At 34.1% G+C, this 23,861-nt stretch overlaps 10 non-coding genes across 10 annotated transcripts; all 10 read left to right on the top strand.

Annotated features, from left to right (window-relative positions):
* Window positions 1–1,211: 1,211 nt before the first annotated feature.
* On the top strand, window positions 1,212–1,293 carry TRNAL-AAG (transfer RNA leucine (anticodon AAG)). The gene has a single exon. It is a non-coding gene; the product is annotated as a tRNA-Leu (tRNA).
* Window positions 1,294–2,547: 1,254 nt separating this feature from the next.
* On the top strand, window positions 2,548–2,629 carry TRNAL-AAG (transfer RNA leucine (anticodon AAG)). Its single transcript has one exon. It is a non-coding gene; the product is annotated as a tRNA-Leu (tRNA).
* A 2,605-nt stretch (window positions 2,630–5,234) lies between these two features.
* TRNAL-AAG (transfer RNA leucine (anticodon AAG)) lies at window positions 5,235–5,316 on the top strand. The gene has a single exon. It is a non-coding gene; the product is annotated as a tRNA-Leu (tRNA).
* Window positions 5,317–8,234: 2,918 nt separating this feature from the next.
* TRNAL-AAG (transfer RNA leucine (anticodon AAG)) lies at window positions 8,235–8,316 on the top strand. The gene has a single exon. It is a non-coding gene; the product is annotated as a tRNA-Leu (tRNA).
* A 1,254-nt stretch (window positions 8,317–9,570) lies between these two features.
* Window positions 9,571–9,652, top strand: TRNAL-AAG (transfer RNA leucine (anticodon AAG)). The gene has a single exon. It is a non-coding gene; the product is annotated as a tRNA-Leu (tRNA).
* A 2,605-nt stretch (window positions 9,653–12,257) lies between these two features.
* TRNAL-AAG (transfer RNA leucine (anticodon AAG)) lies at window positions 12,258–12,339 on the top strand. Its single transcript has one exon. It is a non-coding gene; the product is annotated as a tRNA-Leu (tRNA).
* A 2,605-nt stretch (window positions 12,340–14,944) lies between these two features.
* On the top strand, window positions 14,945–15,026 carry TRNAL-AAG (transfer RNA leucine (anticodon AAG)). The gene has a single exon. It is a non-coding gene; the product is annotated as a tRNA-Leu (tRNA).
* A 2,918-nt stretch (window positions 15,027–17,944) lies between these two features.
* On the top strand, window positions 17,945–18,026 carry TRNAL-AAG (transfer RNA leucine (anticodon AAG)). Its single transcript has one exon. It is a non-coding gene; the product is annotated as a tRNA-Leu (tRNA).
* A 1,252-nt stretch (window positions 18,027–19,278) lies between these two features.
* On the top strand, window positions 19,279–19,360 carry TRNAL-AAG (transfer RNA leucine (anticodon AAG)). Its single transcript has one exon. It is a non-coding gene; the product is annotated as a tRNA-Leu (tRNA).
* Window positions 19,361–22,278: 2,918 nt separating this feature from the next.
* TRNAL-AAG (transfer RNA leucine (anticodon AAG)) lies at window positions 22,279–22,360 on the top strand. The gene has a single exon. It is a non-coding gene; the product is annotated as a tRNA-Leu (tRNA).
* Window positions 22,361–23,861: the final 1,501 nt, after the last annotated feature.

The following is a 23,861-nucleotide window of genomic DNA, read 5'->3' as shown; positions in this document are numbered from 1 at the left end:
GTGTGTGCATTTCTGTTTTGGAAAAGACAGTTGAAAGAATCATTGATTGTTCCTATTGTTTAGAGACTTACCTAAATTTTAACAGACTTGTGGGTTCAAATGCCACTAGTATGAGTTCTTTTAAACCTTTTTATCTTATTCTTATAATTATGCTAACATGCAAAATTAGCATATGCTTTAAACCCACTGCTGCCAGTATTATGAGATCTTGAAATGTTTTTGTACTTATTCTTATGATTTTGCTAACATGCAAATTAGCATGTGATTTAATCTTCTTTTGTATTTGCATGATTTTCCAGTTTTCAGTTCAGATAAAGACTGTTGAAAGAATCCTTGCTTTTTTCTAATGTTTAGAGACATGCCCATTCAAATCCCACTGCTGCCATTATTATGAGGTTTTGAGAACCCTTTGATCTAATTCTTATGATTTTGTATTTTCATGAGTGTGTTAATTTCTGTTTAGGAAAAGACAGTTGAAAGAATCATTGATTTTTCCTATTGTTAAGAGACTTACCCATATTCCAACAGACTTGTGAGTTCAAATCCCACTGCTGCCACTAGTATGAGTTCTTTTAAACCTTTTTATCTCATTCTTATAATTATGCTAACATGCAAAATTAGCATATGCTTTAATCTCACTGCTGCCAGTATTATGAGATCTTGAAATGTTTTTGTACTTATTCTTATGATTTTGCTAGCATGCAAATTAGCATGTGATATAATCTTCTTTTGTATTTGTATGATTTAGCAGTTTTCAGTTAAGATAAAGACCGTTGATAGAATCTTTGTTTTTGCCTAATGTTTAGAGACATGCCCATTTTCCAAAATGTACTAATTTTAAATGTTGTCAAATGTACTTCACTTTCTCTAAGGAAGCTTAATTAACCATGCTGTTTAAGGTAGCATGGCCGAGTGGTCTAAGGCGCTGGATTTAGGCTCCAGTCTCTTTGGAGGCGTGGGTTCAAATCCCACTGCTGCTAACATATTGAGGTTTTGAAAACCTTTTCAGCTTATATTTATGATTTTGCTAATAGAAAAATTAGCATATTTTTGTATGAGTGCGTGCTTTGCTTTTTTGGAAAAGACAAAAGATAGAATCATTGCTTTTTCCTTTTTGTTTAGAGACCTATCCATTTTCCACAATTCACAAGTTTAAAATGTAGTCAGATACACTAAACTTACTCTCAGGAAGCTCTTTTAATGATGCATTAGGTAGCATGGCCGAGCGGTCTAAGGCGCTGGATTAAGGCTCCAGTCTCTTTGGAGGCGTGGGTTCAAATCCCACTGCTGCCAGTATTATGAGGTTTTGAGAACCCTTTGATCTAATTCTGAGGATTTTGTATTTCCATGAGTGTGTGCATTTCTGTTTTGGAAAAGACAGTTTTAGACTTTAGTTTAGAGACTTACCTAAATTTTAACAGACTTGTGGGTTCAAATGCCACTAGTATGAGTTCTTTTAAACCTTTTTATCTTATTCTTATAATTATGCTAACATGCAAAATTAGCATATGCTTTAAACCCACTGCTGCCAGTATTATGAGATCTTGAAATGTTTTTGTACTTATTCTTATGATTTTGCTAACATGCAAATTAGCATGTGATTTAATCTTCTTTTGTATTTGCATGATTTTCCAGTTTTCAGTTCAGATAAAGACTGTTGAAAGAATCCTTGCTTTTTTCTAATGTTTAGAGACATGCCCATTCAAATCCCACTGCTGCCATTATTATGAGGTTTTGAGAACCCTTTGATCTAATTCTTATGATTTTGTATTTTCATGAGTGTGTTAATTTCTGTTTAGGAAGAGACAGGTGAAAGAATCTTTGATTTTTCCTATTGTTAAGAGACTTACCCATATTCCAACAGACTTGTGAGTTCAAATCCCACTGCTGCCACTAGTATGAGTTCTTTTAAACCTTTTTATCTCATTCTTATAATTATGCTAACATGCAAAATTAGCATATGCTTTAATCTCACTGCTGCCAGTATAATGAGATCTTGAAATGTTTTTGTACTTATTCTTATGATTTTGCTAGCATGCAAATTAGCATGTGATATAATCTTCTTTTGTATTTGTATGATTTAGCAGTTTTCAGTTAAGATAAAGACCGTTGATAGAATCTTTGTTTTTGCCTAATGTTTAGAGACATGCCCATTTTCCAAAATGTACTAATTTTAAATGTTGTCAAATGTACTTCACTTTCTCTAAGGAAGCTTAATTAACCATGCTGTTTAAGGTAGCATGGCCGAGTGGTCTAAGGCGCTGGATTTAGGCTTCAGTCTCTTTGGAGGCGTGGGTTCAAATCCCACTGCTGCCAACATATTGAGGTTTTGAAAACTTTTTCAGCTTATATTTATGATTTTGCTAATAGAAAAATTAGCATATTTTTGTATGAGTGCGTGCTTTGCTTTTTTGGAAAAGACAAAAGATAGAATCATTGCTTTTTCCTTTTTGTTTAGAGACCTATCCATTTTCCACAATTCACAAGTTTAAAATGTAGTCAGATACACTAAACTTACTCTCAGGAAGCTCTTTTAATGATGCATTAGGTAGCATGGCCGAGCGGTCTAAGGCGCTGGATTAAGGCTCCAGTCTCTTTGGAGGCGTGGGTTCAAATCCCACTGCTGCCAGTATTATGAGGTTTTGAGAACCCTTTGATCTAATTCTGAGGATTTTGTATTTCCATGAGTGTGTGCATTTCTGTTTTGGAAAAGACAGTTTTAGACTTTAGTTTAGAGACTTACCTAAATTTTAACAGACTTGTGGGTTCAAATGCCACTAGTATGAGTTCTTTTAAACCTTTTTATCTTATTCTTATAATTATGCTAACATGCAAAATTAGCATATGCTTTAAACCCACTGCTGCCAGTATTATGAGATCTTGAAATGTTTTTGTACTTATTCTTATGATTTTGCTAACATGCAAATTAGCATGTGATTTAATCTTCTTTTGTATTTGCATGATTTTCCAGTTTTCAGTTCAGATAAAGACTGTTGAAAGAATCCTTGCTTTTTTCTAATGTTTAGAGACATGCCCATTCAAATCCCACTGCTGCCATTATTATGAGGTTTTGAGAACCCTTTGATCTAATTCTTATGATTTTGTATTTTCATGAGTGTGTTAATTTCTGTTTAGGAAGAGACAGGTGAAAGAATCTTTGATTTTTCCTATTGTTAAGAGACTTACCCATATTCCAACAGACTTGTGAGTTCAAATCCCACTGCTGCCACTAGTATGAGTTCTTTTAAACCTTTTTATCTCATTCTTATAATTATGCTAACATGCAAAATTAGCATATGCTTTAATCTCACTGCTGCCAGTATAATGAGATCTTGAAATGTTTTTGTACTTATTCTTATGATTTTGCTAGCATGCAAATTAGCATGTGATATAATCTTCTTTTGTATTTGTATGATTTAGCAGTTTTCAGTTAAGATAAAGACCGTTGATAGAATCTTTGTTTTTGCCTAATGTTTAGAGACATGCCCATTTTCCAAAATGTACTAATTTTAAATGTTGTCAAATGTACTTCACTTTCTCTAAGGAAGCTTAATTAACCATGCTGTTTAAGGTAGCATGGCCGAGTGGTCTAAGGCGCTGGATTTAGGCTTCAGTCTCTTTGGAGGCGTGGGTTCAAATCCCACTGCTGCCAACATATTGAGGTTTTGAAAACTTTTTCAGCTTATATTTATGATTTTGCTAATAGAAAAATTAGCATATTTTTGTATGAGTGCGTGCTTTGCTTTTTTGGAAAAGACAAAAGATAGAATCATTGCTTTTTCCTTTTTGTTTAGAGACCTATCCATTTTCCACAATGCACAAGTTTAAAATGTAGTCAGATACACTAAACTTACTCTAAGGAAGCTCTTTTAATGATGCATTAGGTAGCATGGCCGAGCGGTCTAAGGCGCTGGATTAAGGCTCCAGTCTCTTCGGAGGCGTGGGTTCAAATCCCGCTGCTGCTAGTATTATGAGGTTTTGAGAACCCTTTGATCTAATTCTGAGTATTTTGTATTTCCATGAGTGTGTGCATTTCTGTTTTGGAAAAGACAGTTGAAAGAATCATTGATTGTTCCTATTGTTTAGAGACTTACCTAAATTTTAACAGACTTGTGGGTTCAAATGCCACTAGTATGAGTTCTTTTAAACCTTTTTATCTTATTCTTATAATTATGCTAACATGCAAAATTAGCATATGCTTTAAACCCACTGCTGCCAGTATTATGAGATCTTGAAATGTTTTTGTACTTATTCTTATGATTTTGCTAACATGCAAATTAGCATGTGATTTAATCTTCTTTTGTATTTGCATGATTTTCCAGTTTTCAGTTCAGATAAAGACTGTTGAAAGAATCCTTGCTTTTTTCTAATGTTTAGAGACATGCCCATTCAAATCCCACTGCTGCCATTATTATGAGGTTTTGAGAACCCTTTGATCTAATTCTTATGATTTTGTATTTTCATGAGTGTGTTAATTTCTGTTTAGGAAAAGACAGTTGAAAGAATCATTGATTTTTCCTATTGTTAAGAGACTTACCCATATTCCAACAGACTTGTGAGTTCAAATCCCACTGCTGCCACTAGTATGAGTTCTTTTAAACCTTTTTATCTCATTCTTATAATTATGCTAACATGCAAAATTAGCATATGCTTTAATCTCACTGCTGCCAGTATTATGAGATCTTGAAATGTTTTTGTACTTATTCTTATGATTTTGCTAGCATGCAAATTAGCATGTGATATAATCTTCTTTTGTATTTGTATGATTTAGCAGTTTTCAGTTAAGATAAAGACCGTTGATAGAATCTTTGTTTTTGCCTAATGTTTAGAGACATGCCCATTTTCCAAAATGTACTAATTTTAAATGTTGTCAAATGTACTTCACTTTCTCTAAGGAAGCTTAATTAACCATGCTGTTTAAGGTAGCATGGCCGAGTGGTCTAAGGCGCTGGATTTAGGCTCCAGTCTCTTTGGAGGCGTGGGTTCAAATCCCACTGCTGCTAACATATTGAGGTTTTGAAAACCTTTTCAGCTTATATTTATGATTTTGCTAATAGAAAAATTAGCATATTTTTGTATGAGTGCGTGCTTTGCTTTTTTGGAAAAGACAAAAGATAGAATCATTGCTTTTTCCTTTTTGTTTAGAGACCTATCCATTTTCCACAATTCACAAGTTTAAAATGTAGTCAGATACACTAAACTTACTCTCAGGAAGCTCTTTTAATGATGCATTAGGTAGCATGGCCGAGCGGTCTAAGGCGCTGGATTAAGGCTCCAGTCTCTTTGGAGGCGTGGGTTCAAATCCCACTGCTGCCAGTATTATGAGGTTTTGAGAACCCTTTGATCTAATTCTGAGGATTTTGTATTTCCATGAGTGTGTGCATTTCTGTTTTGGAAAAGACAGTTTTAGACTTTAGTTTAGAGACTTACCTAAATTTTAACAGACTTGTGGGTTCAAATGCCACTAGTATGAGTTCTTTTAAACCTTTTTATCTTATTCTTATAATTATGCTAACATGCAAAATTAGCATATGCTTTAAACCCACTGCTGCCAGTATTATGAGATCTTGAAATGTTTTTGTACTTATTCTTATGATTTTGCTAACATGCAAATTAGCATGTGATTTAATCTTCTTTTGTATTTGCATGATTTTCCAGTTTTCAGTTCAGATAAAGACTGTTGAAAGAATCCTTGCTTTTTTCTAATGTTTAGAGACATGCCCATTCAAATCCCACTGCTGCCATTATTATGAGGTTTTGAGAACCCTTTGATCTAATTCTTATGATTTTGTATTTTCATGAGTGTGTTAATTTCTGTTTAGGAAGAGACAGTTGAAAGAATCTTTGATTTTTCCTATTGTTAAGAGACTTACCCATATTCCAACAGACTTGTGAGTTCAAATCCCACTGCTGCCACTAGTATGAGTTCTTTTAAACCTTTTTATCTCATTCTTATAATTATGCTAACATGCAAAATTAGCATATGCTTTAATCTCACTGCTGCCAGTATAATGAGATCTTGAAATGTTTTTGTACTTATTCTTATGATTTTGCTAGCATGCAAATTAGCATGTGATATAATCTTCTTTTGTATTTGTATGATTTAGCAGTTTTCAGTTAAGATAAAGACCGTTGATAGAATCTTTGTTTTTGCCTAATGTTTAGAGACATGCCCATTTTCCAAAATGTACTAATTTTAAATGTTGTCAAATGTACTTCACTTTCTCTAAGGAAGCTTAATTAACCATGCTGTTTAAGGTAGCATGGCCGAGTGGTCTAAGGCGCTGGATTTAGGCTTCAGTCTCTTTGGAGGCGTGGGTTCAAATCCCACTGCTGCCAACATATTGAGGTTTTGAAAACTTTTTCAGCTTATATTTATGATTTTGCTAATAGAAAAATTAGCATATTTTTGTATGAGTGCGTGCTTTGCTTTTTTGGAAAAGACAAAAGATAGAATCATTGCTTTTTCCTTTTTGTTTAGAGACCTATCCATTTTCCACAATGCACAAGTTTAAAATGTAGTCAGATACACTAAACTTACTCTAAGGAAGCTCTTTTAATGATGCATTAGGTAGCATGGCCGAGCGGTCTAAGGCGCTGGATTAAGGCTTCAGTCTCTTTGGAGGCGTGGGTTCAAATCCCACTGCTGCCAACATATTGAGGTTTTGAAAACTTTTTCAGCTTATATTTATGATTTTGCTAATAGAAAAATTAGCATATTTTTGTATGAGTGCGTGCTTTGCTTTTTTGGAAAAGACAAAAGATAGAATCATTGCTTTTTCCTTTTTGTTTAGAGACCTATCCATTTTCCACAATGCACAAGTTTAAAATGTAGTCAGATACACTAAACTTACTCTAAGGAAGCTCTTTTAATGATGCATTAGGTAGCATGGCCGAGCGGTCTAAGGCGCTGGATTAAGGCTCCAGTCTCTTCGGAGGCGTGGGTTCAAATCCCGCTGCTGCTAGTATTATGAGGTTTTGAGAACCCTTTGATCTAATTCTGAGTATTTTGTATTTCCATGAGTGTGTGCATTTCTGTTTTGGAAAAGACAGTTGAAAGAATCATTGATTGTTCCTATTGTTTAGAGACTTACCTAAATTTTAACAGACTTGTGGGTTCAAATGCCACTAGTATGAGTTCTTTTAAACCTTTTTATCTTATTCTTATAATTATGCTAACATGCAAAATTAGCATATGCTTTAAACCCACTGCTGCCAGTATTATGAGATCTTGAAATGTTTTTGTACTTATTCTTATGATTTTGCTAACATGCAAATTAGCATGTGATTTAATCTTCTTTTGTATTTGCATGATTTTCCAGTTTTCAGTTCAGATAAAGACTGTTGAAAGAATCCTTGCTTTTTTCTAATGTTTAGAGACATGCCCATTCAAATCCCACTGCTGCCATTATTATGAGGTTTTGAGAACCCTTTGATCTAATTCTTATGATTTTGTATTTTCATGAGTGTGTTAATTTCTGTTTAGGAAAAGACAGTTGAAAGAATCATTGATTTTTCCTATTGTTAAGAGACTTACCCATATTCCAACAGACTTGTGAGTTCAAATCCCACTGCTGCCACTAGTATGAGTTCTTTTAAACCTTTTTATCTCATTCTTATAATTATGCTAACATGCAAAATTAGCATATGCTTTAATCTCACTGCTGCCAGTATTATGAGATCTTGAAATGTTTTTGTACTTATTCTTATGATTTTGCTAGCATGCAAATTAGCATGTGATATAATCTTCTTTTGTATTTGTATGATTTAGCAGTTTTCAGTTAAGATAAAGACCGTTGATAGAATCTTTGTTTTTGCCTAATGTTTAGAGACATGCCCATTTTCCAAAATGTACTAATTTTAAATGTTGTCAAATGTACTTCACTTTCTCTAAGGAAGCTTAATTAACCATGCTGTTTAAGGTAGCATGGCCGAGTGGTCTAAGGCGCTGGATTTAGGCTCCAGTCTCTTTGGAGGCGTGGGTTCAAATCCCACTGCTGCTAACATATTGAGGTTTTGAAAACCTTTTCAGCTTATATTTATGATTTTGCTAATAGAAAAATTAGCATATTTTTGTATGAGTGCGTGCTTTGCTTTTTTGGAAAAGACAAAAGATAGAATCATTGCTTTTTCCTTTTTGTTTAGAGACCTATCCATTTTCCACAATTCACAAGTTTAAAATGTAGTCAGATACACTAAACTTACTCTCAGGAAGCTCTTTTAATGATGCATTAGGTAGCATGGCCGAGCGGTCTAAGGCGCTGGATTAAGGCTCCAGTCTCTTTGGAGGCGTGGGTTCAAATCCCACTGCTGCCAGTATTATGAGGTTTTGAGAACCCTTTGATCTAATTCTGAGGATTTTGTATTTCCATGAGTGTGTGCATTTCTGTTTTGGAAAAGACAGTTTTAGACTTTAGTTTAGAGACTTACCTAAATTTTAACAGACTTGTGGGTTCAAATGCCACTAGTATGAGTTCTTTTAAACCTTTTTATCTTATTCTTATAATTATGCTAACATGCAAAATTAGCATATGCTTTAAACCCACTGCTGCCAGTATTATGAGATCTTGAAATGTTTTTGTACTTATTCTTATGATTTTGCTAACATGCAAATTAGCATGTGATTTAATCTTCTTTTGTATTTGCATGATTTTCCAGTTTTCAGTTCAGATAAAGACTGTTGAAAGAATCCTTGCTTTTTTCTAATGTTTAGAGACATGCCCATTCAAATCCCACTGCTGCCATTATTATGAGGTTTTGAGAACCCTTTGATCTAATTCTTATGATTTTGTATTTTCATGAGTGTGTTAATTTCTGTTTAGGAAAAGACAGTTGAAAGAATCATTGATTTTTCCTATTGTTAAGAGACTTACCCATATTCCAACAGACTTGTGAGTTCAAATCCCACTGCTGCCACTAGTATGAGTTCTTTTAAACCTTTTTATCTCATTCTTATAATTATGCTAACATGCAAAATTAGCATATGCTTTAATCTCACTGCTGCCAGTATTATGAGATCTTGAAATGTTTTTGTACTTATTCTTATGATTTTGCTAGCATGCAAATTAGCATGTGATATAATCTTCTTTTGCATTTGTATGATTTAGCAGTTTTCAGTTAAGATAAAGACCGTTGATAGAATCTTTGTTTTTGCCTAATGTTTAGAGACATGCCCATTTTCCAAAATGTACTAATTTTAAATGTTGTCAAATGTACTTCACTTTCTCTAAGGAAGCTTAATTAACCATGCTGTTTAAGGTAGCATGGCCGAGTGGTCTAAGGCGCTGGATTTAGGCTCCAGTCTCTTTGGAGGCGTGGGTTCAAATCCCACTGCTGCTAACATATTGAGGTTTTGAAAACCTTTTCAGCTTATATTTATGATTTTGCTAATAGAAAAATTAGCATATTTTTGTATGAGTGCGTGCTTTGCTTTTTTGGAAAAGACAAAAGATAGAATCATTGCTTTTTCCTTTTTGTTTAGAGACCTATCCATTTTCCACAATTCACAAGTTTAAAATGTAGTCAGATACACTAAACTTACTCTCAGGAAGCTCTTTTAATGATGCATTAGGTAGCATGGCCGAGCGGTCTAAGGCGCTGGATTAAGGCTCCAGTCTCTTTGGAGGCGTGGGTTCAAATCCCACTGCTGCCAGTATTATGAGGTTTTGAGAACCCTTTGATCTAATTCTGAGGATTTTGTATTTCCATGAGTGTGTGCATTTCTGTTTTGGAAAAGACAGTTTTAGACTTTAGTTTAGAGACTTACCTAAATTTTAACAGACTTGTGGGTTCAAATGCCACTAGTATGAGTTCTTTTAAACCTTTTTATCTTATTCTTATAATTATGCTAACATGCAAAATTAGCATATGCTTTAAACCCACTGCTGCCAGTATTATGAGATCTTGAAATGTTTTTGTACTTATTCTTATGATTTTGCTAACATGCAAATTAGCATGTGATTTAATCTTCTTTTGTATTTGCATGATTTTCCAGTTTTCAGTTCAGATAAAGTCTGTTGAAAGAATCCTTGCTTTTTTCTAATGTTTAGAGACATGCCCATTCAAATCCCACTGCTGCCATTATTATGAGGTTTTGAGAACCCTTTGATCTAATTCTTATGATTTTGTATTTTCATGAGTGTGTTAATTTCTGTTTAGGAAGAGACAGTTGAAAGAATCATTGATTTTTCCTATTGTTAAGAGACTTACCCATATTCCAACAGACTTGTGAGTTCAAATCCCACTGCTGCCACTAGTATGAGTTCTTTTAAACCTTTTTATCTCATTCTTATAATTATGCTAACATGCAAAATTAGCATATGCTTTAATCTCACTGCTGCCAGTATAATGAGATCTTGAAATGTTTTTGTACTTATTCTTATGATTTTGCTAGCATGCAAATTAGCATGTGATATAATCTTCTTTTGTATTTGTATGATTTAGCAGTTTTCAGTTAAGATAAAGACCGTTGATAGAATCTTTGTTTTTGCCTAATGTTTAGAGACATGCCCATTTTCCAAAATGTACTAATTTTAAATGTTGTCAAATGTACTTCACTTTCTCTAAGGAAGCTTAATTAACCATGCTGTTTAAGGTAGCATGGCCGAGTGGTCTAAGGCGCTGGATTTAGGCTTCAGTCTCTTTGGAGGCGTGGGTTCAAATCCCACTGCTGCCAACATATTGAGGTTTTGAAAACTTTTTCAGCTTATATTTATGATTTTGCTAATAGAAAAATTAGCATATTTTTGTATGAGTGCGTGCTTTGCTTTTTTGGAAAAGACAAAAGATAGAATCATTGCTTTTTCCTTTTTGTTTAGAGACCTATCCATTTTCCACAATGCACAAGTTTAAAATGTAGTCAGATACACTAAACTTACTCTAAGGAAGCTCTTTTAATGATGCATTAGGTAGCATGGCCGAGCGGTCTAAGGCGCTGGATTAAGGCTCCAGTCTCTTCGGAGGCGTGGGTTCAAATCCTGCTGCTGCTAGTATTATGAGGTTTTGAGAACCCTTTGATCTAATTCTGAGTATTTTGTATTTCCATGAGTGTGTGCATTTCTGTTTTGGAAAAGACAGTTGAAAGAATCATTGATTGTTCCTATTGTTTAGAGACTTACCTAAATTTTAACAGACTTGTGGGTTCAAATGCCACTAGTATGAGTTCTTTTAAACCTTTTTATCTTATTCTTATAATTATGCTAACATGCAAAATTAGCATATGCTTTAAACCCACTGCTGCCAGTATTATGAGATCTTGAAATGTTTTTGTACTTATTCTTATGATTTTGCTAACATGCAAATTAGCATGTGATTTAATCTTCTTTTGTATTTGCATGATTTTCCAGTTTTCAGTTCAGATAAAGACTGTTGAAAGAATCCTTGCTTTTTTCTAATGTTTAGAGACATGCCCATTCAAATCCCACTGCTGCCATTATTATGAGGTTTTGAGAACCCTTTGATCTAATTCTTATGATTTTGTATTTTCATGAGTGTGTTAATTTCTGTTTAGGAAAAGACAGTTGAAAGAATCATTGATTTTTCCTATTGTTAAGAGACTTACCCATATTCCAACAGACTTGTGAGTTCAAATCCCACTGCTGCCACTAGTATGAGTTCTTTTAAACCTTTTTATCTCATTCTTATAATTATGCTAACATGCAAAATTAGCATATGCTTTAATCTCACTGCTGCCAGTATTATGAGATCTTGAAATGTTTTTGTACTTATTCTTATGATTTTGCTAGCATGCAAATTAGCATGTGATATAATCTTCTTTTGTATTTGTATGATTTAGCAGTTTTCAGTTAAGATAAAGACCGTTGATAGAATCTTTGTTTTTGCCTAATGTTTAGAGACATGCCCATTTTCCAAAATGTACTAATTTTAAATGTTGTCAAATGTACTTCACTTTCTCTAAGGAAGCTTAATTAACCATGCTGTTTAAGGTAGCATGGCCGAGTGGTCTAAGGCGCTGGATTTAGGCTCCAGTCTCTTTGGAGGCGTGGGTTCAAATCCCACTGCTGCTAACATATTGAGGTTTTGAAAACCTTTTCAGCTTATATTTATGATTTTGCTAATAGAAAAATTAGCATATTTTTGTATGAGTGCGTGCTTTGCTTTTTTGGAAAAGACAAAAGATAGAATCATTGCTTTTTCCTTTTTGTTTAGAGACCTATCCATTTTCCACAATTCACAAGTTTAAAATGTAGTCAGATACACTAAACTTACTCTCAGGAAGCTCTTTTAATGATGCATTAGGTAGCATGGCCGAGCGGTCTAAGGCGCTGGATTAAGGCTCCAGTCTCTTTGGAGGCGTGGGTTCAAATCCCACTGCTGCCAGTATTATGAGGTTTTGAGAACCCTTTGATCTAATTCTGAGGATTTTGTATTTCCATGAGTGTGTGCATTTCTGTTTTGGAAAAGACAGTTTTAGACTTTAGTTTAGAGACTTACCTAAATTTTAACAGACTTGTGGGTTCAAATGCCACTAGTATGAGTTCTTTTAAACCTTTTTATCTTATTCTTATAATTATGCTAACATGCAAAATTAGCATATGCTTTAAACCCACTGCTGCCAGTATTATGAGATCTTGAAATGTTTTTGTACTTATTCTTATGATTTTGCTAACATGCAAATTAGCATGTGATTTAATCTTCTTTTGTATTTGCATGATTTTCCAGTTTTCAGTTCAGATAAAGACTGTTGAAAGAATCCTTGCTTTTTTCTAATGTTTAGAGACATGCCCATTCAAATCCCACTGCTGCCATTATTATGAGGTTTTGAGAACCCTTTGATCTAATTCTTATGATTTTGTATTTTCATGAGTGTGTTAATTTCTGTTTAGGAAGAGACAGGTGAAAGAATCTTTGATTTTTCCTATTGTTAAGAGACTTACCCATATTCCAACAGACTTGTGAGTTCAAATCCCACTGCTGCCACTAGTATGAGTTCTTTTAAACCTTTTTATCTCATTCTTATAATTATGCTAACATGCAAAATTAGCATATGCTTTAATCTCACTGCTGCCAGTATAATGAGATCTTGAAATGTTTTTGTACTTATTCTTATGATTTTGCTAGCATGCAAATTAGCATGTGATATAATCTTCTTTTGTATTTGTATGATTTAGCAGTTTTCAGTTAAGATAAAGACCGTTGATAGAATCTTTGTTTTTGCCTAATGTTTAGAGACATGCCCATTTTCCAAAATGTACTAATTTTAAATGTTGTCAAATGTACTTCACTTTCTCTAAGGAAGCTTAATTAACCATGCTGTTTAAGGTAGCATGGCCGAGTGGTCTAAGGCGCTGGATTTAGGCTTCAGTCTCTTTGGAGGCGTGGGTTCAAATCCCACTGCTGCCAACATATTGAGGTTTTGAAAACTTTTTCAGCTTATATTTATGATTTTGCTAATAGAAAAATTAGCATATTTTTGTATGAGTGCGTGCTTTGCTTTTTTGGAAAAGACAAAAGATAGAATCATTGCTTTTTCCTTTTTGTTTAGAGACCTATCCATTTTCCACAATGCACAAGTTTAAAATGTAGTCAGATACACTAAACTTACTCTAAGGAAGCTCTTTTAATGATGCATTAGGTAGCATGGCCGAGCGGTCTAAGGCGCTGGATTAAGGCTCCAGTCTCTTCGGAGGCGTGGGTTCAAATCCCGCTGCTGCTAGTATTATGAGGTTTTGAGAACCCTTTGATCTAATTCTGAGTATTTTGTATTTCCATGAGTGTGTGCATTTCTGTTTTGGAAAAGACAGTTGAAAGAATCATTGATTGTTCCTATTGTTTAGAGACTTACCTAAATTTTAACAGACTTGTGGGTTCAAATGCCACTAGTATGAGTTCTTTTAAACCTTTTTATCTTATTCTTATAATTATGCTAACATGCAAAATTAGCATATGCTTTAAACCCACTGCTGCCAGTATTATGAGATCTTGAAATGTTTTTGTACTTATTCTTATGATTTTGCTAACATGCAAATTAGCATGTGATTTAATCTTCTTTTGTATTTGCATGATTTTCCAGTTTTCAGTTCAGATAAAGACTGTTGAAAGAATCCTTGCTTTTTTCTAATGTTTAGAGACATGCCCATTCAAATCTCACTGCTGCCATTATTATGAGGTTTTGAGAACCCTTTGATCTAATTCTTATGATTTTGTATTTTCATGAGTGTGTTAATTTCTGTTTAGGAAAAGACAGTTGAAAGAATCATTGATTTTTCCTATTGTTAAGAGACTTACCCATATTCCAACAGACTTGTGAGTTCAAATCCCACTGCTGCCACTAGTATGAGTTCTTTTAAACCTTTTTATCTCATTCTTATAATTATGCTAACATGCAAAATTAGCATATGCTTTAATCTCACTGCTGCCAGTATTATGAGATCTTGAAATGTTTTTGTACTTATTCTTATGATTTTGCTAGCATGCAAATTAGCATGTGATATAATCTTCTTTTGTATTTGTATGATTTAGCAGTTTTCAGTTAAGATAAAGACCATTGATAGAATCTTTGTTTTTGCCTAATGTTTAGAGACATGCCCATTTTCCAAAATGTACTAATTTTAAATGTTGTCAAATGTACTTCACTTTCTCTAAGGAAGCTTAATTAACCATGCTGTTTAAGGTAGCATGGCCGAGTGGTCTAAGGCGCTGGATTTAGGCTCCAGTCTCTTTGGAGGCGTGGGTTCAAATCCCACTGCTGCTAACATATTGAGGTTTTGAAAACCTTTTCAGCTTATATTTATGATTTTGCTAATAGAAAAATTAGCATATTTTTGTATGAGTGCGTGCTTTGCTTTTTTGGAAAAGACAAAAGATAGAATCATTGCTTTTTCCTTTTTGTTTAGAGACCTATCCATTTTCCACAATTCACAAGTTTAAAATGTAGTCAGATACACTAAACTTACTCTCAGGAAGCTCTTTTAATGATGCATTAGGTAGCATGGCCGAGCGGTCTAAGGCGCTGGATTAAGGCTCCAGTCTCTTTGGAGGCGTGGGTTCAAATCCCACTGCTGCCAGTATTATGAGGTTTTGAGAACCCTTTGATCTAATTCTGAGGATTTTGTATTTCCATGAGTGTGTGCATTTCTGTTTTGGAAAAGACAGTTTTAGACTTTAGTTTAGAGACTTACCTAAATTTTAACAGACTTGTGGGTTCAAATGCCACTAGTATGAGTTCTTTTAAACCTTTTTATCTTATTCTTATAATTATGCTAACATGCAAAATTAGCATATGCTTTAAACCCACTGCTGCCAGTATTATGAGATCTTGAAATGTTTTTGTACTTATTCTTATGATTTTGCTAACATGCAAATTAGCATGTGATTTAATCTTCTTTTGTATTTGCATGATTTTCCAGTTTTCAGTTCAGATAAAGACTGTTGAAAGAATCCTTGCTTTTTTCTAATGTTTAGAGACATGCCCATTCAAATCCCACTGCTGCCATTATTATGAGGTTTTGAGAACCCTTTGATCTAATTCTTATGATTTTGTATTTTCATGAGTGTGTTAATTTCTGTTTAGGAAGAGACAGTTGAAAGAATCTTTGATTTTTCCTATTGTTAAGAGACTTACCCATATTCCAACAGACTTGTGAGTTCAAATCCCACTGCTGCCACTAGTATGAGTTCTTTTAAACCTTTTTATCTCATTCTTATAATTATGCTAACATGCAAAATTAGCATATGCTTTAATCTCACTGCTGCCAGTATAATGAGATCTTGAAATGTTTTTGTACTTATTCTTATGATTTTGCTAGCATGCAAATTAGCATGTGATATAATCTTCTTTTGTATTTGTATGATTTAGCAGTTTTCAGTTAAGATAAAGACCGTTGATAGAATCTTTGTTTTTGCCTAATGTTTAGAGACATGCCCATTTTCCAAAATGTACTAATTTTAAATGTTGTCAAATGTACTTCACTTTCTCTAAGGAAGCTTAATTAACCATGCTGTTTAAGGTAGCATGGCCGAGTGGTCTAAGGCGCTGGATTTAGGCTTCAGTCTCTTTGGAGGCGTGGGTTCAAATCCCACTGCTGCCAACATATTGAGGTTTTGAAAACTTTTTCAGCTTATATTTATGATTTTGCTAATAGAAAAATTAGCATATTTTTGTATGAGTGCGTGCTTTGCTTTTTTGGAAAAGACAAAAGATAGAATCATTGCTTTTTCCTTTTTGTTTAGAGACCTATCCATTTTCCACAATGCACAAGTTTAAAATGTAGTCAGATACACTAAACTTACTCTAAGGAAGCTCTTTTAATGATGCATTAGGTAGCATGGCCGAGCGGTCTAAGGCGCTGGATTAAGGCTTCAGTCTCTTTGGAGGCGTGGGTTCAAATCCCACTGCTGCCAACATATTGAGGTTTTGAAAACTTTTTCAGCTTATATTTATGATTTTGCTAATAGAAAAATTAGCATATTTTTGTATGAGTGCGTGCTTTGCTTTTTTGGAAAAGACAAAAGATAGAATCATTGCTTTTTCCTTTTTGTTTAGAGACCTATCCATTTTCCACAATGCACAAGTTTAAAATGCAGTCAGATACACTAAACTTACTCTAAGGAAGCTCTTTTAATGATGCATTAGGTAGCATGGCCGAGCGGTCTAAGGCGCTGGATTAAGGCTCCAGTCTCTTCGGAGGCGTGGGTTCAAATCCCGCTGCTGCTAGTATTATGAGGTTTTGAGAACCCTTTGATCTAATTCTGAGTATTTTGTATTTCCATGAGTGTGTGCATTTCTGTTTTGGAAAAGACAGTTGAAAGAATCATTGATTGTTCCTATTGTTTAGAGACTTACCTAAATTTTAACAGACTTGTGGGTTCAAATGCCACTAGTATGAGTTCTTTTAAACCTTTTTATCTTATTCTTATAATTATGCTAACATGCAAAATTAGCATATGCTTTAAACCCACTGCTGCCAGTATTATGAGATCTTGAAATGTTTTTGTACTTATTCTTATGATTTTGCTAACATGCAAATTAGCATGTGATTTAATCTTCTTTTGTATTTGCATGATTTTCCAGTTTTCAGTTCAGATAAAGACTGTTGAAAGAATCCTTGCTTTTTTCTAATGTTTAGAGACATGCCCATTCAAATCCCACTGCTGCCATTATTATGAGGTTTTGAGAACCCTTTGATCTAATTCTTATGATTTTGTATTTTCATGAGTGTGTTAATTTCTGTTTAGGAAAAGACAGTTGAAAGAATCATTGATTTTTCCTATTGTTAAGAGACTTACCCATATTCCAACAGACTTGTGAGTTCAAATCCCACTGCTGCCACTAGTATGAGTTCTTTTAAACCTTTTTATCTCATTCTTATAATTATGCTAACATGCAAAATTAGCATATGCTTTAATCTCACTGCTGCCAGTATTATGAGATCTTGAAATGTTTTTGTACTTATTCTTATGATTTTGCTAGCATGCAAATTAGCATGTGATATAATCTTCTTTTGTATTTGTATGATTTAGCAGTTTTCAGTTAAGATAAAGACCGTTGATAGAATCTTTGTTTTTGCCTAATGTTTAGAGACATGCCCATTTTCCAAAATGTACTAATTTTAAATGTTGTCAAATGTACTTCACTTTCTCTAAGGAAGCTTAATTAACCATGCTGTTTAAGGTAGCATGGCCGAGTGGTCTAAGGCGCTGGATTTAGGCTCCAGTCTCTTTGGAGGCGTGGGTTCAAATCCCACTGCTGCTAACATATTGAGGTTTTGAAAACCTTTTCAGCTTATATTTATGATTTTGCTAATAGAAAAATTAGCATATTTTTGTATGAGTGCGTGCTTTGCTTTTTTGGAAAAGACAAAAGATAGAATCATTGCTTTTTCCTTTTTGTTTAGAGACCTATCCATTTTCCACAATTCACAAGTTTAAAATGTAGTCAGATACACTAAACTTACTCTCAGGAAGCTCTTTTAATGATGCATTAGGTAGCATGGCCGAGCGGTCTAAGGCGCTGGATTAAGGCTCCAGTCTCTTTGGAGGCGTGGGTTCAAATCCCACTGCTGCCACTATTATGAGGTTTTGAGAACCCTTTGATCTAATTCTGAGGATTTTGTATTTCCATGAGTGTGCATTTCTGTTTTGGAAAAGACAGTTTTAGACTTTAGTTTAGAGACTTACCTAAATTTTAACAGACTTGTGGGTTCAAATGCCACTAGTATGAGTTCTTTTAAACCTTTTTATCTTATTCTTATAATTATGCTAACATGCAAAATTAGCATATGCTTTAAACCCACTGCTGCCAGTATTATGAGATCTTGAAATGTTTTTGTACTTATTCTTATGATTTTGCTAACATGCAAATTAGCATGTGATTTAATCTTCTTTTGTATTTGCATGATTTTCCAGTTTTCAGTTCAGATAAAGACTGTTGAAAGAATCCTTGCTTTTTTCTAATGTTTAGAGACATGCCCATTCAAATCCCACTGCTGCCATTATTATGAGGTTTTGAGAACCCTTTGATCTAATTCTTATGATTTTGTATTTTCATGAGTGTGTTAATTTCTGTTTAGGAAGAGACAGTCGAAAGAATCTTTGATTTTTCCTATTGTTAAGAGACTTACCCATATTCCAACAGACTTGTGAGTTCAAATCCCACTGCTGCCACTAGTATGAGTTCTTTTAAACCTTTTTATCTCATTCTTATAATTATGCTAACATGCAAAATTAGCATATGCTTTAATCTCACTGCTGCCAGTATAATGAGATCTTGAAATGTTTTTGTACTTATTCTTATGATTTTGCTAGCATGCAAATTAGCATGTGATATAATCTTCTTTTGTATTTGTATGATTTAGCAGTTTTCAGTTAAGATAAAGACCATTGATAGAATCTTTGTTTTTGCCTAATGTTTAGAGACATGCCCATTTTCCAAAATGTACTAATTTTAAATGTTGTCAAATGTACTTCACTTTCTCTAAGGAAGCTTAATTAACCATGCTGTTTAAGGTAGCATGGCCGAGTGGTCTAAGGCGCTGGATTTAGGCTCCAGTCTCTTTGGAGGCGTGGGTTCAAATCCCACTGCTGCTAACATATTGAGGTTTTGAAAACCTTTTCAGCTTATATTTATGATTTTGCTAATAGAAAAATTAGCATATTTTTGTATGAGTGCGTGCTTTGCTTTTTTGGAAAAGACAAAAGATAGAATCATTGCTTTTTCCTTTTTGTTTAGAGACCTATCCATTTTCCACAATTCACAAGTTTAAAATGTAGTCAGATACACTAAACTTACTCTCAGGAAGCTCTTTTAATGATGCATTAGGTAGCATGGCCGAGCGGTCTAAGGCGCTGGATTAAGGCTCCAGTCTCTTTGGAGGCGTGGGTTCAAATCCCACTGCTGCCAGTATTATGAGGTTTTGAGAACCCTTTGATCTAATTCTGAGGATTTTGTATTTCCATGAGTGTGTGCATTTCTGTTTTGGAAAAGACAGTTTTAGACTTTAGTTTAGAGACTTACCTAAATTTTAACAGACTTGTGGGTTCAAATGCCACTAGTATGAGTTCTTTTAAACCTTTTTATCTTATTCTTATAATTATGCTAACATGCAAAATTAGCATATGCTTTAAACCCACTGCTGCCAGTATTATGAGATCTTGAAATGTTTTTGTACTTATTCTTATGATTTTGCTAACATGCAAATTAGCATGTGATTTAATCTTCTTTTGTATTTGCATGATTTTCCAGTTTTCAGTTCAGATAAAGACTGTTGAAAGAATCCTTGCTTTTTTCTAATGTTTAGAGACATGCCCATTCAAATCCCACTGCTGCCATTATTATGAGGTTTTGAGAACCCTTTGATCTAATTCTTATGATTTTGTATTTTCATGAGTGTGTTAATTTCTGTTTAGGAAGAGACAGTTGAAAGAATCTTTGATTTTTCCTATTGTTAAGAGACTTACCCATATTCCAACAGACTTGTGAGTTCAAATCCCACTGCTGCCACTAGTATGAGTTCTTTTAAACCTTTTTATCTCATTCTTATAATTATGCTAACATGCAAAATTAGCATATGCTTTAATCTCACTGCTGCCAGTATAATGAGATCTTGAAATGTTTTTGTACTTATTCTTATGATTTTGCTAGCATGCAAATTAGCATGTGATATAATCTTCTTTTGTATTTGTATGATTTAGCAGTTTTCAGTTAAGATAAAGACCGTTGATAGAATCTTTGTTTTTGCCTAATGTTTAGAGACATGCCCATTTTCCAAAATGTACTAATTTTAAATGTTGTCAAATGTACTTCACTTTCTCTAAGGAAGCTTAATTAACCATGCTGTTTAAGGTAGCATGGCCGAGTGGTCTAAGGCGCTGGATTTAGGCTTCAGTCTCTTTGGAGGCGTGGGTTCAAATCCCACTGCTGCCAACATATTGAGGTTTTGAAAACTTTTTCAGCTTATATTTATGATTTTGCTAATAGAAAAATTAGCATATTTTTGTATGAGTGCGTGCTTTGCTTTTTTGGAAAAGACAAAAGATAGAATCATTGCTTTTTCCTTTTTGTTTAGAGACCTATCCATTTTCCACAATGCACAAGTTTAAAATGTAGTCAGATACACTAAACTTACTCTAAGGAAGCTCTTTTAATGATGCATTAGGTAGCATGGCCGAGCGGTCTAAGGCGCTGGATTAAGGCTTCAGTCTCTTTGGAGGCGTGGGTTCAAATCCCACTGCTGCCAACATATTGAGGTTTTGAAAACTTTTTCAGCTTATATTTATGATTTTGCTAATAGAAAAATTAGCATATTTTTGTATGAGTGCGTGCTTTGCTTTTTTGGAAAAGACAAAAGATAGAATCATTGCTTTTTCCTTTTTGTTTAGAGACCTATCCATTTTCCACAATGCACAAGTTTAAAATGCAGTCAGATACACTAAACTTACTCTAAGGAAGCTCTTTTAATGATGCATTAGGTAGCATGGCCGAGCGGTCTAAGGCGCTGGATTAAGGCTCCAGTCTCTTCGGAGGCGTGGGTTCAAATCCCGCTGCTGCTAGTATTATGAGGTTTTGAGAACCCTTTGATCTAATTCTGAGTATTTTGTATTTCCATGAGTGTGTGCATTTCTGTTTTGGAAAAGACAGTTGAAAGAATCATTGATTGTTCCTATTGTTTAGAGACTTACCTAAATTTTAACAGACTTGTGGGTTCAAATGCCACTAGTATGAGTTCTTTTAAACCTTTTTATCTTATTCTTATAATTATGCTAACATGCAAAATTAGCATATGCTTTAAACCCACTGCTGCCAGTATTATGAGATCTTGAAATGTTTTTGTACTTATTCTTATGATTTTGCTAACATGCAAATTAGCATGTGATTTAATCTTCTTTTGTATTTGCATGATTTTCCAGTTTTCAGTTCAGATAAAGACTGTTGAAAGAATCCTTGCTTTTTTCTAATGTTTAGAGACATGCCCATTCAAATCCCACTGCTGCCATTATTATGAGGTTTTGAGAACCCTTTGATCTAATTCTTATGATTTTGTATTTTCATGAGTGTGTTAATTTCTGTTTAGGAAAAGACAGTTGAAAGAATCATTGATTTTTCCTATTGTTAAGAGACTTACCCATATTCCAACAGACTTGTGAGTTCAAATCCCACTGCTGCCACTAGTATGAGTTCTTTTAAACCTTTTTATCTCATTCTTATAATTATGCTAACATGCAAAATTAGCATATGCTTTAATCTCACTGCTGCCAGTATTATGAGATCTTGAAATGTTTTTGTACTTATTCTTATGATTTTGCTAGCATGCAAATTAGCATGTGATATAATCTTCTTTTGTATTTGTATGATTTAGCAGTTTTCAGTTAAGATAAAGACCGTTGATAGAATCTTTGTTTTTGCCTAATGTTTAGAGACATGCCCATTTTCCAAAATGTACTAATTTTAAATGTTGTCAAATGTACTTCACTTTCTCTAAGGAAGCTTAATTAACCATGCTGTTTAAGGTAGCATGGCCGAGTGGTCTAAGGCGCTGGATTTAGGCTCCAGTCTCTTTGGAGGCGTGGGTTCAAATCCCACTGCTGCTAACATATTGAGGTTTTGAAAACCTTTTCAGCTTATATTTATGATTTTGCTAATAGAAAAATTAGCATATTTTTGTATGAGTGCGTGCTTTGCTTTTTTGGAAAAGACAAAAGATAGAATCATTGCTTTTTCCTTTTTGTTTAGAGACCTATCCATTTTCCACAATTCACAAGTTTAAAATGTAGTCAGATACACTAAACTTACTCTCAGGAAGCTCTTTTAATGATGCATTAGGTAGCATGGCCGAGCGGTCTAAGGCGCTGGATTAAGGCTCCAGTCTCTTTGGAGGCGTGGGTTCAAATCCCACTGCTGCCACTATTATGAGGTTTTGAGAACCCTTTGATCTAATTCTGAGGATTTTGTATTTCCATGAGTGTGCATTTCTGTTTTGGAAAAGACAGTTTTAGACTTTAGTTTAGAGACTTACCTAAATTTTAACAGACTTGTGGGTTCAAATGCCACTAGTATGAGTTCTTTTAAACCTTTTTATCTTATTCTTATAATTATGCTAACATGCAAAATTAGCATATGCTTTAAACCCACTGCTGCCAGTATTATGAGATCTTGAAATGTTTTTGTACTTATTCTTATGATTTTGCTAACATGCAAATTAGCATGTGATTTAATCTTCTTTTGTATTTGCATGATTTTCCAGTTTTCAGTTCAGATAAAGACTGTTGAAAGAATCCTTGCTTTTTTCTAATGTTTAGAGACATGCCCATTCAAATCCCACTGCTGCCATTATTATGAGGTTTTGAGAACCCTTTGATCTAATTCTTATGATTTTGTATTTTCATGAGTGTGTTAATTTCTGTTTAGGAAGAGACAGTCGAAAGAATCTTTGATTTTTCCTATTGTTAAGAGACTTACCCATATTCCAACAGACTTGTGAGTTCAAATCCCACTGCTGCCACTAGTATGAGTTCTTTTAAACCTTTTTATCTCATTCTTATAATTATGCTAACATGCAAAATTAGCATATGCTTTAATCTCACTGCTGCCAGTATAATGAGATCTTGAAATGTTTTTGTACTTATTCTTATGATTTTGCTAGCATGCAAATTAGCATGTGATATAATCTTCTTTTGTATTTGTATGATTTAGCAGTTTTCAGTTAAGATAAAGACCGTTGATAGAATCTTTGTTTTTGCCTAATGTTTAGAGACATGCCCATTTTCCAAAATGTACTAATTTTAAATGTTGTCAAATGTACTTCACTTTCTCTAAGGAAGCTTAATTAACCATGCTGTTTAAGGTAGCATGGCCGAGTGGTCTAAGGCGCTGGATTTAGGCTTCAGTCTCTTTGGAGGCGTGGGTTCAAATCCCACTGCTGCCAACATATTGAGGTTTTGAAAACTTTTTCAGCTTATATTTATGATTTTGCTAATAGAAAAATTAGCATATTTTTGTATGAGTGCGTGCTTTGCTTTTTTGGAAAAGACAAAAGATAGAATCATTGCTTTTTCCTTTTTGTTTAGAGACCTATCCATTTTCCACAATGCACAAGTTTAAAATGTAGTCAGATACACTAAACTTACTCTAAGGAAGCTCTTTTAATGGTGCATTAGGTAGCATGGCCGAGCGGTCTAAGGCGCTGGATTAAGGCTCCAGTCTCTTCGGAGGCGTGGGTTCAAATCCCGCTGCTGCTAGTATTATGAGGTTTTGAGAACCCTTTGATCTAATTCTGAGTATTTTGTATTTCCATGAGTGTGTGCATTTCTGTTTTGGAAAAGACAGTTGAAAGAATCATTGATTGTTCCTATTGTTTAGAGACTTACCTAAATTTTAACAGACTTGTGGGTTCAAATGCCACTAG

This window comes from Ranitomeya variabilis, chromosome 5 (genome assembly GCF_051348905.1).
Source record: "Ranitomeya variabilis isolate aRanVar5 chromosome 5, aRanVar5.hap1, whole genome shotgun sequence".
Classification (NCBI taxonomy): Eukaryota; Metazoa; Chordata; class Amphibia; order Anura; family Dendrobatidae; genus Ranitomeya; species Ranitomeya variabilis.
Note: the sequence above shows the minus strand (reverse complement) of the source record. Positions and strands in the feature narration are given on the sequence as shown.